Source organism: Caretta caretta, chromosome 1 (assembly GCF_965140235.1).
Source record: "Caretta caretta isolate rCarCar2 chromosome 1, rCarCar1.hap1, whole genome shotgun sequence".
In the NCBI taxonomy this organism is placed as follows: Eukaryota; Metazoa; Chordata; order Testudines; family Cheloniidae; genus Caretta; species Caretta caretta.
The window spans coordinates 64,186,545-64,199,511 of record NC_134206.1 but is presented as its reverse complement, the minus strand read 5'-3'; the positions used below and the strand labels follow the sequence as shown (position 1 = coordinate 64,199,511).

The window sequence follows — 12,967 nt, the reverse complement described above, 5'->3', positions numbered from 1 at the left end:
GCACCTATTTTTGAAAATAGCCCTTGGTTCCCCACATTGCATTAAATTCAGATCTCCTAAGGCAGTTTTCTATCAGGGTACCTGTACCCCTGGGGGTACGCAGAAACCTTCCAAGCGGTATGCCAACTCATCTTATTTGCCTAGTTTTACAACAGGCTCTAGAACCCTGAAGCAGGACAGGGATCCCCCATGTACCGCTGCGATAACAGAGGAAGAGGGATAAAAATTCAACAAACCATGTCAGAGCGGGTGGAGTGGGTATTGCAGGGCGAGACAGGAGCAGGATTAAAAAAATAGTCCTCCCGCACGGCAAACAGCATGAATGCCCCAGCTAGTAGCCCCCAATTTCCAGACGCCCAGCTCTGAAGGCAGCGTTGCCACCAGCAGTAGTGCAGAAGTAAGGGGGTCACAGTATGGTATTGCCATTCTTACTTCTGCACTACGGCTGGCAGCAGCACTGCCTTCAGAGCTGGGCAGCCAGAGAGTTTTTAAGTGCGGTGAAACTTGCGGTACACAAGACAAATCAGACTCCTGAAAGGGGTACAGAAGTCTGGAAAGGTTAAGAACCACTGTCCTAAGACACAAGTTATACATTAGTCATATAGCAATCAACTGTGAAATATACAGTTTGAGCCAGCCAGATCCTGTGCTCATTAAAGTCAAAGGCAAAATTTCAAAATGACTTGAAAGGGAACAGGATTTGGTCATTTCTGATTATTAACAACTGTGTTTATATACAAAACTGACTTTGTTAAAGGGAGGGGATACAGATTCTTTGGTTTGTTTTTACAGTGGAATAAGACAGGGAGAATGGAACTGCCCCTCTATTTCCCTAGCATCAAGAAACCTAATTAGGGAGGAGATGACATGTACTATACCTTCAGGAAATCCAACAGCTGGGTCTTCTTTTCTCAGGGGACACACTGTCTTTTGTAGTATTCCCTAATTAATGAATTACAATTACATGCTAAAAAAGGGTTTAGTATAAAGCACTTAATCCTCCTCTTCCAAAATCAGGAAACCCAAGATTGTACAAACATGAGAACCTCCCCAACTTCCAAGTTAAATTCCCCATGAGAATAATCACAGCTCTAAATAAAGGGCATATATTCATCCGAGTTTTCTTAATGGAAGCCACATGCATGAATATATTTTTAAAAATATTTGTTTAATTTTTCAAGCTTAAAACTATTTATTTTGTAAAGCACCTATAGTATTTGTGAGGTTCTCCATGTATCCTCAGAATACACATACAGGTTGCAGCAGTGCAACGACTCTAGGTTGCCTCTCAATGTTTCTAATCTTTAATCTTGAGGGACCACTTCTAACCTCCCTTACCATTTATTTCTTGGCCTCTCTTTTGAGAAAATGGGAGTGCCAGTATGCTCACTAATCTCATTTCACGTGGCCACCTAGCAGCCTGTTTGCTGATATTCAAAATGAAGGATACAAGAGCAAAAGTAAAGTAGTTTAAACTTTCCCCAATAGATAAATTAATACATTTTCATTAAGATGAAATATTTTGTTTGCACTTTCTCTAACCAAGGAACAGCAATACCAATTTCCAAGCATCACAGTCCAAACACTATGAGCCTACAGACTTGAATTTTTCTATCAATGAAAAAAAGTAGATATATTAACAGCAGCCATTCTAAATTAGGGTAAATGAACAAACTCAGACACATCCTGACCTGTGGAGTGCGTAAGATACTTCAGTACTTTAACAATACTTAGCACTTCTGAAACTTCCTTTCATCCAATGATAAAGCATTCTGCAAACATTTAAAGCTGCACAGTACTGTACGGCAAATAATACTGACTCCATTTTTACAAATTGGGATATGGAAGGGCAGAGTTGTTAAGTAAGTCACTCAAAGTCACAAAGAGAACTGGAGGCAGAGCCTGGCTGGGGCTCATGCAGAAGGGCTGACATCACACGGGAGGCGGGGACAAAGGGGACAGCCAGAGCCCCGCCACCTGGGCTTGGGCACTCCTTCCCCCATCCCCTCACCTGGAGACGGTGGGGCTCTGGCTGTCAGCCCTGGGGTGGCAATGGGGCGCTAAGTCTACTGCGAAAAGTGATGACAAATATAGCTTCTCACATTGCCTCCCTTACTTCTGCTGCTGCTGGCGTGGCGCTGCTTTCAGAGCTAGGCGCCCGGTCGGCAGTTACTTCTCTCTGCTCTGCCTTCAGAGGTGCATAGTGGTATATATACTGGGGGTGAGAGGGAGCACATAAACGACTACAGACACAAAGAAAGGCGGCCTGATCAAATAAGTTTGAGAACCACTGCACTAGACACATTCCTTAGAAAGCTAGCATAAGAGATTTATTCTTCCATTGATGATAGAGCATAATTCCCCATAACATGAAGAGCAAAATTACCTGTGACCATTGATGAATAACAAGGTGCTTATAAGTTTCAACTTTTACTTGAGTTTTTACTTGATCATTAAAAATACATTTATCAGAGTTTATCTTTTAGTTTCAAAAATCTTTATTAAATCAAAAATGGTTACCTGTATTTAGGCCTCAGAAAGATTGTGATAAGGCATAAAGAAGAGTGCTCTAAAAAAATGTAAAACATGGATACATCAATATTACACACACATTAAAGAATCATATTCTTTTTTTTACATGGAAGGATCAGGTGTTTGTACCTAGGAAAGGACCTTCTCTACCTACTATGGGCATCTGTCTTCCAGAGCCCCATCATCATCAACATTCTCAAGGACAAACAAAGAAATATATGTTTCTAAAGAGACTGAACATAAATATGCTGCATATTTTTAAAAACAAGAGAAAATGAGTTTTAAAAACAAATTACTTTACTCCTTATATTTTTCATTAGCTATAAACACATTTTTTATGGTAGATATCATACTGTGTAGGCAAACAGCATAGACCCGATACCCAAAAGCATATGCTGTAGCAACAAACGATTAAATACATTTGAACTAATGAAATAAAGTAGCTGGGTCAAAATTAAGTTTTGTATTTATTACACCATTTAAAATGTTATACCAGTGTTTCCACTACACAACTTTTTTTAGGGAGTTGAGAGTTTAATCATAAAAGTAAAAACTGACCAAGACCAAGACCAATGACCAAGTCATTGATTGCTAAGTGTCTCAGCCTGAACGCGTTTAATAAAGAAACTAAGTTTGAAACAGAATCTGTGCAGTCTCCATCAAGTTGGCATAAGAATAGTAAAAGACAGAAACATCTTTGCAGATGTAGAATTGTGCTTCTATGTCTCAGAAATATTTAAATAGAACTTTTTCCTGCATCAATCCAGAATATGGACCTATATCTATACTTTGGAAAGAAGTTGAAAATAATATTGCTTTTCCTCAACCCCAACAGAACTCTGCACAAGGGCATTTGGTAAACATGACAGCTGGATTATATAACTAGAATTGTCACAGTCTACGTTGTTATGCATTTGATATGAATTATAGACTTATGGCTGCAACAGTAGTAAAATGTTTATCAAATTATGCCCTGATCCTCCAAAGGGATTAATAGAGGTGGACTCTTACAACTGATCAGAGAACCACTGACATTAGTGGGACATGAAATTACACATATAAGAAACAAGCTTTAATATATGTTTGAAATAGGTTTTTAGATATTACATCTATCAGACTACAATGGTACACAGTTTTATGACAGATTGTTATAAAATGAGAAACAGAATGTAGATATCAAACAAACTGATTTTTTTTGTTCATATTAGAGCAGGGGTTCCCAATCTTGGTTCGTGGCTTGTTCAAGGTAAGCCCCTGGCAGGCCATGAGACACTTTTTGTTTACCTGAGCATCCGCAGGTACGGCTGCTCACAGCTCCCAGTGGCCGCAGTTCACTGTTCCTGGCCAGTGGGAGCTGCAGGGACTGGTGTCCTGGCTCGCACCGCTTCCCGCAGCTCCCACTGGCCGGGAACAGTGAACCACAGCCACTGGGACCTGTGAGCGGCCGTACCTGCAGACGCTCATGTAAACAAAGCGTCTCGCAGCCCACCAGGGGCAGCCCCGAACCAAGTTTGGGAACCCCTGTACTACACGAAACAGTCACATAACCAAAACACTATGAGCCTAATCCAAAAACCACTGAAGTCCATGAGACTTCAGTCTGGTCTTCACTACAAAGTTAGGTCAACGCAAGGCAGCTTACATCTACTTAACTGTGCGCGAGTCTCACTTAAATTTGGCCTCTGCCGATGTAAGTGCCTCGCTGCGCCAACTTAATAACACAACCTCCCCGAGTGGCGTACAGTCATGGTCGATGTAGTTAGGTCAATGCAGTGGAAGTGTAGACACTGCGTTACCTACATCGACCATTACTGGCCTCCAGCAGCTGTACCACAATACCCTACACTGAGCTCTCTGTTCACCACTGTGACCTCTGCTGCCCAGGGGTCACATAGACTAGAAGTCCTCCTCCCCTTTAAAGCCCTGCAAGTTTTTTAAATTGCTTTTCCTGATTTCCCAGCTTGGTGATCACACCTAGCAGCTCTCCAGTCCATTGTTGAGTGCAACTGCTCAGCTGACCATGCCAACTACACCCTCCAGACGCACTCCTGCCTAGAGTACACAGGAGATATTGGATCTCCAGGGCCTGTGGGGAGAAGATGCTGCATAGGCTCAGCTCTGAACCAGACATAGAAACATGGACATCTCTACAAGCAGATTGCTCAGGCGATGCAGGAGAAGGGCTATGACAGGGACCAGCAGCAGTGCCACATGAAAGCAAAGGAACTGCAGCGGCACAAGAACGCCAAGGAAGCCAACAACTGATCCACAGTCACAGACCTGTGACTTTTACAAAGAGCTGCATGCCATCCTCAGTGGAGACCCTATCACCACCCCCAACAGCATCATGGATACTACCAAGGAGCTCAAGTCAGACGCCCTTGCCATAATCAGTGAGGAGTATGAGAAACAGGCAATCCAGCTGTGCAACGAGCCAAGATCTGTTTCTGACTCCACCTCAGTCCAGTCAGTACTGCAAGTTGAGCACAGGAGAGCCCAATGCAGGGGCCAGAACCTCCAGTAAGTATGGAGTTTATTTTGAAATTACAGGGATGGCACCCCAAAGCAGCAGGATACGTATGTTGATTTACTCATCTTGACTTGTGCTAGAAGAGGTAGTAGAACAACCAAGAGATATAGAGCTGCTATCTGCTTTTTAGTCTCCTCCAATGTTAGACAGTGGAAGCCACAGGAACCAGTTTACGTATGTATACTGGGATGTCCTGTGAATCCTCCATAGAGATCTCGATGAAACTTTTGAGGAGGTAGTCTGCAATCCTCTGCTGAAAGTTTCTGGGGAGGGCTGCCTTATTTCTCCTGCCACAGTAGGACACTTTCCCATGCCATTCAGCAATAACTTCAGCAGGCTCCACTGCAGTCCACAGGCCAGCAGCATACAGACCCAGGGCAGCATTGGGATGCCAGTACAGGTTGTGCTCTCAATGCCTCTGTTACCCTCAGGAGTGAAATATCAGCTAAAATCACTACTGCTTGTAGAAAACTGTGCCAGTATTCAGTTCTGTTGCCTTCTACAACTCGAAACATGAAACCGAACTACTTCCTCCTCATTTCCTCAGCCCTGGGAGGGCTACACTCACCATAGCTGGTGCTGTGACTGGTGCCATAGTCCATCGATCCCAAGCAAAAAGTAAGAATGTAGTACTTATAACTTGTGTGGAGCAAGGGGAGTGAATTCACTCAGCATCTTAAGTTTCGACTTCCATCGTGAATACACCGACAATGGTACTTCTGTGTGTTATATCTGCATCTGCTGCCATTGTGGCCTACAGGGTCTCCCCCTCTACACATGTGGAATGCCTGAGCCAAATACGGAGGAGAAAGAAGAGGACTCAGGATAACATGTTCCACGAGATTCTGCAAACCAGTGCTCCATCAGAGAATGAGCACAGGGCCTAGAGGATCACCACTGTAGACACTGGAGAAAGATAGAGTGGAGAGGAGAAAGGTGCAGGAAAAAGACAGTGACATAGTGTAGAAGATGTTTGCACTTCTCAGGCAGCAAACCCCTTGATGCAGATTCTGGTGGACATGTAGGTTCAACAATCCCATGCTCATCTCCCTCTAGAGCCCATTGAGAACTCAATATCAGGACCTCCCTATAGCCGCCCCCGCACTCCCCTAACATTTCAAGTAGCATCAGGTGTCAGTGTACTGCCCTTACCACTCCACCCCAGGGGACATTAAAGACAAGTACAGCTTCACATACACTGACCTGTAAAGTCACGGTTCGTATATGCGTAACCTGAAATGAACATGATTGTTCTTTCTCCTTCATAAGTTCTGTTCGCTTAATTTATTACATTTGATTAAGTTTTACATGTTTTTTATAAATTGCCTGGTTCATGTCACAGAACAAAATTCTATTTTTTGGAACATAATTCATCTTTATTAGTCCACAACATATGCTGGCTGGTGCTGAGCAGTTCTGAAAGCAAACAATTAATGGAGAGCTGTGCAGGCTCCATGCTTCTGTCAGAGATGGTGGACAGTGAGGGGGGCCACGTGGGTTTGTGGGATTTTGAAAAGAAGACATGAACATTATGGGATGCAGATGAAATTATGAGATGGAAGACACTGCATTGTGGGAAGTTGACCCCATGCGACTTGTATCAGCCCTATCTGGCATTGCAAAGTCTTCCCAAGAGACACTCGGATGGATAGTGGTGAATTGCACAGTGGGATACCTACCCACGGTGCATTGCACTCTGCATCAATACAAGCACTCCTGGTGAGTATGCACACTGCCGACACAAGGAGCCAAGTATACACACGCACAAGTAATGAATTAACCATGGCAGTTGAATGTCAGTGTAGCTTAGGTTGACATAAGTTTGCAGTGTGAACATGGCTTTTGTTTTTATTTTAATGGTCTTTTGGCCTCTTTTGCTGTTATAAACATTGAGCGCTTCGTGAACCATCAAGGAAAAATGTTTCACTATTGCTTCTTTTGTGATACTGGGTGGAAAACAGATGGTTCCTAAAGCTCAAGGATGTGTATGAATCAGTTACAACCGTAACAAAACATGAAATTTGTATTAACACACACAGCAATTCCCACTTTATAAAACCAACCACATGCAATTAGTCCCGAGAAAAACATGATGTAAATAAACTTATTTCTAACACTCAAAACTACAGGCTAACTTACCAGGGTAGCAAGTAAAAACAGAACTTTATATACAGTAAACTAATGAAAAATGAATAACCACTTACTAATTCTTATCTAAAATTGAACAATACATGAATAAACACTTTCTCAGTCCCCCTGGAAATCCTCTTCTACTTCTTCTGCTATGTCTCAATAACCCTGAAACTCCTTGATGAGCCTTCCAGAAGATTTGGTTAGCCAATTTACACCCTAGAAATATATTTTCACTGGTGACCCTGCAGGAAGACCTGAGCAACCTGGGACTCCACACCTTTGCTAGAGTCCTACTAGGCCCTCCAACTTCCTCCACATGAAATCCCACCCCACTGACTGGCAGCATAACCTCTCTGCTTATAAAAATTTGGTCAGTTCAGTAAAGCTCATAAGAGATCCCTTCAGAACTGGCACTCCTGGTTTCTAAGGAGATGCTGCACCGTTGCCATACAGTGCTCTCCTGCACAGGGCTAAAGCTCCAAATGTCAATTACATATACTAACAAGTTCATGATTATTATCTTATATAGCCCTTATGGCTTTGTCATTCAAGTACTGATGCAAAACATCAACTTGCTACCAACAATAGGAAGCAGAGAGTGCATCAATGCTGCTCACAGCGGTAGTTATCACCCATCAAATTGAGCAAAACCAAAACTTAAGAAAATAACTACCCTTAACACTGTGCTCTGATGGCTATTAAAAGACACTGTCAAAACACCCAGGGCAAAATGTGCCAAAGGCATGGGCCATCTGCTTAGAAAGCTCTGCCACCAGTCTTGGGGAATTCAATTCTTGGGACTAACAGCAAGAGCAGCCCAGTTGAAACTTGTGGTAAAATACAAGACGAGAGAGGAAATCTCTCTCAGGCTGCTGGTTCCCATCCCAGGCAGGGCTTTACAGAGCATCACAAACACCATGAAATGACCCTAGAAAAATATAGCCATCTAGGCCCAATCTAGCAAAACATTTAAATATGTGCTTAACGTTAAAACACATAAGTAATCCCATTGATTTCAATGGGAATACTTGTGTTTAAAGTTAAGCACATGCATAATTTTTCTGGTGTGGAACTGAGCTCAGGTGTTATGTTCTAAAAATGGCTCAACCCACTTAGAACAGGGACAGCTGCATTATGTATTACCTAAAGTTTCCAAGTGGTTTTCAAATGTAGTCTTAAATAGAGCACATTATTTTGATCTAGTCTGGAGATGACAAAATTGTCAAAAGACAATAGAAACAAAAGGCTGTCACCTCTTGACCGCCTTTATCCTCTCCTTGGAGTGAGAAGGGGGAAAAGACGCTATAGGGCATTGTTACCTGGGAATTTAGGAAACAAGAGGCCACAAACCATCCTGGCTGAAGTCAGGCAAACACACAGATGGTAATGACACCACTCTCCAGGCCTTTTTAATGTTTTCTTCTGCCAATAGGCATCACTTCTGTCTTACCAGGACTGAGCCAGATCCAGTTCACTGCATTCAGAACCACATCTCAAACAGAAAAAGTAGTGGGAATGTAATAGCTGAGTGTGATGAAAAGGAAACACAGAGTTGAGAGACAAAGCAACCCAAAATGCTTTATGATCTCTCCAAGTGTGTTTAGGCACTGTCCATCCTGTTAGCACCTGCTCCATGTGGAAGACTATAGAAACTCACATGCAAGAAGAACAAGCAAATGCCCTCAACTATTTTCAGTGTTTAGCAGTGAGGAAAAGGGGAACCAACTTGAGACACTGTGCTCACCCTCACAAGATTTCTGAGTTACTTCATGATAAATAGTGACAATAGCAGCAGATCTGACAGCTGTAACCTGAGTAGCCTTTTCTTTGTTCATAACTAAAGAAGCTTAAACACCACTAACATCAATCGTATCTGTTCCACAGCCTGGTCTGAAACCAGGCTGCATTGCCAGGGACTATAGGCTCACTTTAGTGCAGAAAGGAGGACAGAAATCGGTCAGGTTATTCTGTTTTATCAAAAAAGTAACATTTTTATTTAAAACTTGATAAAAAAATTGACTGAATCTCTTGGCATAACATTCGGCTAACAACTACATACTCTAAACTGGATTCCAGGCAGCATGGACACAGGTCATAAAAAGTTCCTGTTGGCACCAGGTAATCAAACCTTCCATTAATAGCAGTCTTTGTTAATCTGAATATTTAATATTAGGCAGGATTCCCTTCCAGAGTATTAAAAATAAGGAATTAAACCTTGTTTATGCTATAACCTTTTTCTGACTTTAATTCCTTCACTCCCTTTTGCTGCAATCTGTTGAAAAGGCTGAGGGGTGGCGGGTAAAGGGGTTGAGGTAACCTCAAAACAACACAGAAGTGTTGGTTTACAAGATAAATGGTTATCTGACTTTGCAAAATACTTTCATAGAGTTGTTCAGATGGCAATTATGGGCCAGATGACCTAGTCTGAAATTAGTGAATTAAAAGTATGAAACAGAAGGGGCAAATTTTCAAAGTCCCATGACTTAGGAACATACATTCCCAAGCCACTTTTGAAAATGGGACTTGAGCTCCTAAGTCCTTGTCTATCCATGAAATTTGTACCACTTTAATGAAACCAATATAGTTAAAGCCGTACACACACACACACACATTTATGCCAATATAAAAGTGCTTATTCCATATGGGGCAGGGAATAAGTGATACCAGTAAAATTATTTAATTAACAAATAAACAAAATCACACTGCTCACCAGCATAATTATAACGGTACCAATTCTGTGTGTGATTCAGGCCTTAGGCACTTTTGAAAATTTACCCCACAACTAAGCTGTCTCCACTGGTTTTCCTGACCTCTCCATACGACTCTCTGTTTCAGGGGTCACTGACAAGTACTCAGTCCCTCTCAGACTATCTCTGGATTTATCCTGGTCTCTCCTCTCATCCTCATAACCACTGAATCTTCATCATTCTTAGACTATACAAAGAAAAGGAGTACTTGTGATACCTTAGAGACTAACAAATTTATTTCTTTTTGCAGATACAGACTAACACGGCTGCTACTCTGAAACCATTCTTAGACTATGCTTCACCGGAGCTTGCCTCCATTTTATTATATATATATGGTACACAGACGGAAAATAAGGTCCTCCTATTTACCCCTTCTTATAATACAAGAACAGACAGACACAGAATTGAATTGAAAGTCAGCAAATTTAAAACTGACCAAAAAAAATTAAAAATTCAGCCTATAAGGAACTGGAGGAACTCATTGGCACAGACACAGTAGAGGCCAAGAGCTTAGGAAAGTTAGTGACATGTACATGGGTAACTGGAGCTTAAGAATAGGCATACTGGGTCAGACCAAAGGTCCATCTAGCCCAACATCCTGTCTTCCGACAGTGGCCAATGCCAGGAAATGAACAGAACAGGGCGGTCATCAAATTATCCATCTCCCGTTGTCCAGTCCCAGCATCTGGCAGCCAAAGGCTTAGGGACACCCATGGGGTTGCATCCTTGACCAACTTAGCTAATAGCTATTGATGGACCTATTCCATTAACTTACCTAATTGTTTTTTGAACCAAGTTATAGTTTTGGCCTTCACAACATTCCCTGGCAAGGAGTTCCACAGGTTGACTATGCGTTATGTGAAGAAGTACTTCCTTTTGTTTATTTTGAACATGCTGCCTATTAATTTCATTGGGCGACCCTGGTCCAAAGTTACAGTAGATATGATTTTAAAAAGAAAACAAGTTTGGAGTGGATATAAACCATCATGCTTCACAGCACAAGCCAAACTCTCATAGATGTGAATTTCAAACAAGCGTCTCAGACAGGCAGGATTTCCTCCCCCCCCCAATAATTGCCCACTTTGGGACTCGTGCATTTTCCTCTGAAACAGTTGGTACTGCCTACTGCCAAGGTAGGACAGATGGAATCTGATCTGGAATGGCAATTTTTCCAATTACATGGGATAAAATGCCTATTACAGTTCATCAAGCCACAAGATTTTGCATTCAAATCCTTCGCCTAAGCAAGTCTTTAAAGAGAGGAAAATAGAGACCAGTAAATTATTCCCTCCTCTAGAATATCCAGTGTACCTTATCTTTTATATTGTAAACTTTTGAGACAGGGACTATCTTTGTGTATTGTACTATAGTGAGTAAAATGTTGAGCATACTGTCAGCATAACACAAATAAAGGAAGTACATTTGCAAGAGTTCTTAATATTAAGATTTAATTGCCTTTTAAAATCTGGCTAAACAAAATCTAGTGACAAGGATTGATTTATTGAATGTAAATTGTTAAAATCCCAGAACTAGTTTAAGAATTCATGTAAACCAAATGCTTTAATTTTTTGGAATACAAAAGGAGTAAATACATTCTCATTTGTTTAATACAGTAAAGGCACTTGCAAATAGTTTTGGTGTCTAATGGCCCATTTTAATTAGGAAGATTAAATACTGATATGCTGTTAAGAAATCAGGTCCTCATGCCGCAAGAAGCAACATGCAGGCAGATGCTTGGAGCCATGTCAAATCACACTGCCTTCAATGGGAAGGAGTATGCCAGTGGGGTTTGAAGAACTGGAGCCTGAGATAACTAACTCATTGGTAAAAAGTATCATCTGATAAATAGAGTTCAGCGGAAATCTTGTTTACTAAAATAACAAGATACATAAAACTGCGATCCTTTCTGAATAGAGGGTTATATTTTAAACTTAAAAGGGAGTAAATCGTAGATCAGAATCAAGAGTTGGGATAGGACAGTGTTAGTTATTCTGGTCAGGTGAAAAACTTCACAAGTTACTGGTAGCCAGCCTCCACCAAATTCTGGTAAAACTGCCAACTGACCCATAAAATTACCAGGCACACAAACTCGTAACGCAAATTTTTACCACCTGTAGGCAGCTATAGAAATCTACCTCCAGTGGTCAAATCAAACGTTTCTCATTCAAGGCAATCTTTGTTGCTCAGGCCTAGGTAATTCTAGAACAGCCACAGCTTAACAGAAGGGGAAATATTTATTTAAAACTGGAACTAAGCTAGGTGCCATACTTCCAAGCTCATCCATTCTATGTATGAAGAAAGACAGGCCTGTAAAAAACATCAACTTATTTGATTGTTTTGCATCTTAATGGTCTTTGCTTCCTGCTATCTCAATTCCCCCCCCCCCTTATTGTTTTGCTGATGCATTCTAACTGATTACAAAGAGCATGCTGTTGAACAAAATAAAATATTCTTCGGAGTTAAGCATTTTATTCTGCAATGTATATTCACATTAATATTACGTATGCAGATTCACTGTAAATATAGTGTCATGCATTCAAGCTTTTGGTTTCACTTACGTACACCAGTTAAAAAAATAGGTACAAACTATTCTGAGCAAAAGTTGTGTAGTTTCAACATTAACAAAACCCTTCCCTCTTTGCCTCCCTCCCCACCATTCTATTCACATCTTGATATTTTATAGGCCTCTGGCATACTTTCATCCACCATGGAGTTCCCAAAGAGACCTCTGCAGGTCTCAGAAATGAGACCTTACCTTTGGTAAATGATCTTACCTTTATTGAGACCCTAAGGGATTGATACGACAATAGTGTAATCTATGGAATATTCCTCTTGTTTGCCTCTCATTTGCTGTCATCTGTGAGCAATATGAATAGTCTCAACCTTACTCTGGAACAGACTGCTATTACTCAGCTAGACCTGAAATTCCAGTTCTTTTACATTGCTATCTACTTTCCTTCATTAGTTTGCCAGTTCTACCCCGGTATCAGATTACACAGAGCCAATATTTATAGCACCTTGCAAA

General features: G+C 41.3%; 1 protein-coding gene across 12 annotated transcripts in view; it reads right to left on the bottom strand.

Moving 5' to 3' along the window:
- Positions 1-12,967, bottom strand: part of ELF1 (E74 like ETS transcription factor 1) — a 140,286-nt gene that overhangs the window by 54,704 nt on the left and 72,615 nt on the right. For 3 of the 12 annotated variants that reach the window (XM_048851412.2, XM_048851362.2, XM_048851398.2), the window contains 2 exons: positions 2,521-2,569; positions 879-942 (listed from right to left, as the gene is read on the bottom strand). The exons of 6 other annotated variants lie outside the window; for them this stretch is intronic. The gene's annotated coding sequence lies outside the window, so the exon portion shown is untranslated. The remainder of the gene's footprint in view (positions 1-878; positions 943-2,520; positions 2,570-12,967) is intronic. 3 more of the 12 variants (XM_075128762.1, XM_048851378.2, XM_048851385.2) reach the window with 1 other exon arrangement.